The following is a 5,205-nucleotide window of genomic DNA, read 5'->3' as shown; positions in this document are numbered from 1 at the left end:
GAAGGTTGAGGTTTGAGGCCAGCAAGGCAAAAAAATCTTCTCAACAAACAAGCTGAGAGCTGGGAAGGTGGCTCGTTGGCAGAGTGCTTGCCTTGCATGCCTGAGGCCCTGAGTTTGATTCCTCAGCACCACATAAGCAGAAAAAAAAAGCTGGAAGTGGTGCTGTGGCTCAAGTGGTAGAGCGCTAGCCTTGAGCTGAAGAGCTGAGGGACAGTGTCCAGGCCCAGATTCAGGCCCCAGGACCGACCAAAAAACCAAAAACAAAAAACAAACAAACAACAAACTGAGCGTGGTGGTACATGTTACAATCTATATGGGACAACTAATTAGGAGAGGCTGGGATTGGGAGAATTTCAGAGTCAGTTCTCAGGACAGTGGGTGACTTGCTGGAGAGTCTGACAGCCTTTGGAGGGTGTTCACCCCCCACCTCTTTCACTTCCTGTGGGCAGCAAAATGTTCCTTTCCTCCAGCCTGGAGTGGGCGCTGAGCTGAGCTGTCCTGTTTTTCTTTTTCTTTTTTGCGAGTCCTGGGGCTTGAACTCTGGGCCTGGACACTGTCCCTAAGCTTCTTTTGCTCAAAGCTACCACTTGAGCCACAGCGCCACTTCTGGATTTTTCTGTTGATGTGGTACTGAGGAATTGAACCCAGGGCTTCATGTAAGCACTCTACCACTAAGCCACAGCCCCAGTACTTCTTTTTCTTTTTTAATGCCAGTACAGGATCTTGAATTTAAGGCCTGGGCACTGTCACTGAGCTCTTTTGCTCAAGGCTAGCACTCTACCACTTTTGAGCACAGTGCCATTTCCAGTTTTCGAGTGGTTCATTGGAGATAAGAGTCTCATGGGGACTTTTCTGCCCAGGCTGACTCAGATCCTCAGATCTCAGCTCAGCCTCCTGAGTAGCTAGGATTACAGGTGTGAGTCACCAGTGCGCAGCGTGTTTTCCTTCTTCAGACAACTTGCTTCTCAGACAACTTAGGCTTTTTCTCCTCATGACAGCATCCAGCCAAGTCCATCCTTGGAAGCTGGTGTCACGCAGGCCCTTCTGCTCCAGCTGTACTGCTCATACCTTCTAGGTGTGTGTGTGTGAGAGAGAGAGAGACAGAGACAGAGACAGAGACAGAGAGACAGAGACAGAGAGACAGAGCAAAGACCTATAGACCTATTTTGAACATGGCCATATCTGAGCCACCATTCTGTCTCAAGTTGACACCAATGCGAATGCAGAGCAGGAAGAATGTCCAGTCCTTGCCGATATGCATGGAGTAAAATAATGAACAACTCTAGCAACCAGCCAGTGGGAGTCTTTCCACCAAACCTCTGCTGCTGCCTCACGGTGGAGCCACCAGGGCCCAGAGCTTCAATATTTAATGCTAAGACTGGAGGGCTAGCAAAGGGGCCTGGCTGCAAACACACACAGAGTCACTGTGAAATTGGGAAGGTTATTATTTATTCAGAATCCACCAGGAACCAAACCAAAGTAGAGAACAGACAAATGGCATAGACTGCTAGTGCATGGCTCTTTGCCTTGCTTTGAGGATGGAAGCTGAGGGATCCTGAGGCAGTGACCAGCAGGACTCGGATCAGAACTGCACACCAGGCATGATGTCACATGCCTGTGATCTCAGCTACTCCAGAGGTCGTAATAGGAGGATATGAAGTTCAAGGCCAGCCTCCAGGCAAAGAAAGAGGAATCCTGTCTTTAAAGCAAAATATGAACTGGGGTGGGGATGTGGCTTAGTGGTAGAGTGCTTGCCTCGCATGCATGAAGCCCTAAGTTTGATTCCTCAGTACAACATAGACCACATAGACAGAAAAAGCTGGAAGTGGTGCTGTGGCTCAAGTGGTAGAATGCTTTAGCAAAAGAAGCTCGGGGGCAGTGCCCAGGCCCAGAGTTCAAGCCCCAGGACAGACAAATAAAAAAAGCAAAATATGAGCAAGAGGTCAGTGGCTTACCTCTGTAATCCAAGCTACTCAGAAGGCTGAGATCTGAGGATTCCAGTTCAAATCCAGCCAGGGCAGAGGAAAGTTTATGAGATTCTTAGTTTCAATTCATCAACAAAAAGCCAGAAATAGTAAAGCACCAGCCTTCAGTGGAAAAGGCAAAGGGACAGTGCTCAAGCCCCAAGTTCAAGCTCTAGTACTAGAACATAAGAACTAAGGGTGTGGCTCAAGTGGTAGAGTTCCTGCCTAGCCAGCATGAGGCCCTGAGTTCAAACATGTACATATTGGGAGGGGGGAGGCTGGGAAGGGATGTGAAGGGTAAACAAAGGAGGAGGCTGCAATGCTTGGTAAGAAATGTACACATTATCCTGCCCATGTAATTGTAACTCCTCTGTACAGCATGTTCACAAATTAAATAAAATTTAAATTTAAAAAAAAACATGTACACATTGTGGAAGTTTTCAGCTCTGGGTAAATGCACACAACTCAGCCCATGCTTCCACACCCCATGTAGGAAGTTGGGTGAGTGAGGAAAGTCCACTCCAGTCTTCATGAAGTTTCTAGGTATATGGATACCCTGTTCCCAGATAGCAACTGGGTGTTTTTCAAATTACCTGGCAGACAAGGCCTCTGCATAGCTCATCTTTGCATACCAAAGGTTTTTGTTGTTGTTTTGTTGTTAATTGTGGTGCTTGAACTCTGGGCCTGGCACTGTCCCTGAGCTCTTTGAACCACAGCTCCACAACTATTTTTTTTGTCAGTCCTGGGGCTTGAACTCAGAGACTGGACACTGTCCCTGAGCTTCTTTTGTTGTTGTTGTTGTTGGTTGTGAGGCCTGAATTCTGGGCCTAGATGCTGTACCTCAGCTCTTCAGCTCAAGGCTAACACTCTATCACTTGAGCCACAGCGCTACTTCCAGTTTTTTCAGCTTATGTGGTGCTGAGGAATTGAACCCATGGCCTCATGCATGCAAGGCAAGCACTCTACCACTGAGCCACCTTCCCAGCCCTCCCTGGGTTTCTTTTGCTCAAGGCTATCACTTTATCACTTGAGCCACAACACCACTTCTAGCTTTTGCTGTTTATGCAGTGGTACTAAGAAATGGAACCCAGGGCTTCATGCATGCTAGGGAAGTACGCTACCACTGAGCCACATTCCCAGCCCTTTGTTGTTGTTGTTGTTGTTGAGTGGTTAATTGGAGACAAGAGTCTCACAAGGACTTTTCTGCCCAGGCTGGCTTTGAAGTATGATCCTCAGATCTCAGCCTCCTGAGTAACTAGGATTACAGGCATAAGAAACCAATGCCCAGTTACCAAAGTTATTTTATTTTTTCAGTCCTGCGGCTTGAACTCAGGGCCTGAGCACTGTCCCTGAGCTTCTTTTGCTCAAGGCTAGCACTCTACCACTTGAGCCACAGCACCACTTCTGACTTTCGGTTTATGTGGTACTGAGGAATTGAACCCAGGGCTTCATGCATGTTAGGCAAGCACTCTACCACTAAGCCACATTCCCAGCCCCCGAAGTCATTTTATTTATTCCCACACACATACTACTGTTGTCTTCCTTTTTCTTCCTCCTTTCTTCTCTTTTACTCTCTCCTTTTTGCCTTCCTTCCTCTTTTTTTTTGGTGCCAGGACAGGGCTTGAACTTAGGTCCTTGCTCTCTGACTTGGCTTGAGTGAAAAAACTTGAGGTTAATGCTCTACCACTTGAGCCACAGCTCTACTTTCAGCTTTTTGGTGGCTTATTGGAGATAAAAGTCTCATGATTTTGAGTTCCTGGGTTGCTTTGAACCCCAATTCTCAAATTTCAGCTTCCTCAGTAGCTAGAATTATAGGTGAGTCACCAACACTCGGCCCTTTCCCCATTTTGTGTGACTGGAGGGGACATCAGGACTCATATCAAAGCCACTTAGGATTCTGTTGATATTATGTCCTGCCTTCCCAGATCAGATCCCATGTCACCATGATTGCTCTGACAAAATCATTACTAGCACCTGCGTCCACTCTCAAAGGGTCCCAGGTGGGATCATAGCAGTCACCCCGAATGCTTCTCAAGCTAATGACAGTCTGCAAATGATGGGAAACAGTGACCCGCCGCCAGCAGTGGCACTGAGGGCCTCAGGGCAGCAGGAGACAGGCCGAGCTCACATGCATGGGTGACAAAGACCTTAGTGAGGGCTGGGAATGTGGCTTAGTGGTAGAGTGCTTGCCTAGCATGCATGAAGCCCTAGGTTTGATTCCTCTGTACCACATAAACAGAAAAGGCCGGATGTGGCACTGTGGCTCAAAGAACTCAGGGACAGTGCTCAGGTCCTGAATTGAAACCCTATGACTGACAATGAAAAGAAAAGAAGTCCTAATGGATACACAGCCAACTATGGCATTTCTCTCAGGTCCCTAACCAACCCCCTCCCAACTCAGTCCAATTTCCAATCTTCTAGGACTACCAGATCCCATCCAATTTCAGTTTCACTCTGGAAATGTTTGCTCTGAATTCAGTAGTATTACCAAACTCTGTCCCTCAGAAATACATCACTTGTATACACTATACAGATTTTCAGACCTTTTTCTTTCTATGCACAAAATTATATGGTCCAGGGAAAAGACAGAGGCCATCACAACCTTCTGTCATGTTTTCTTGAAGCTGGGCAGGGTGATGGGCACATAGCACACATCCCATACATATTTGCAGAGGACATGAATTATAAACGGAAAGGTAATATTGACTGTGCCCAAGCAGGGGAGACACTGTCCTATGGGAAGTGAGCAAAGGGAAATCATGTTTATCCTTGCTAGATGGCGACACACTGACTTCATCTTTTCAGTGCACACATAGCTACTTTTTGTTTTTGTCACTCATGGGGCCTGAACTCTGGATCTGGGTGCTGTCCCTCAGCTCTTCAGCTCAAGGCTAGTGCTCTACCACTTGAGCCATAGCTCTACTTCCGGCTTTTTCTGCTTATGTGGTGCTGAGGAATTGAACCCAGAGCCTCATGCATGCAAGGCAAGCACTCTACCACTGAGCCACCTTCCCAGCCCCACATAGCTTCTTTTCTTTTCTTTTTTTGGGGGGGTCCGGTCGTGGGGCCTGAACTCTGGGCCTGGGCACTGTTCCTCAGCTCTTCAGCTCAAGGCTAGCACTCTACCTCTTGAGCCACAGCACCACTTCCAGCTTTTTTCTTTTTGCTTATGTGGTGCTGAGGAATCGAACCCAGGGCCTCAGGCATGCAAGGCAAGCACTCTACCACTGAGCCACCTTCC

Source organism: Dipodomys ordii, unplaced genomic scaffold (genome assembly GCF_000151885.1).
Source record: "Dipodomys ordii isolate 6190 unplaced genomic scaffold, Dord_2.0 Scaffold68, whole genome shotgun sequence".
Classification (NCBI taxonomy): domain Eukaryota; kingdom Metazoa; phylum Chordata; class Mammalia; order Rodentia; family Heteromyidae; genus Dipodomys; species Dipodomys ordii.
The sequence above is the reverse complement of the archived record's forward strand: the minus strand, read 5'-3'. Positions refer to the sequence as shown.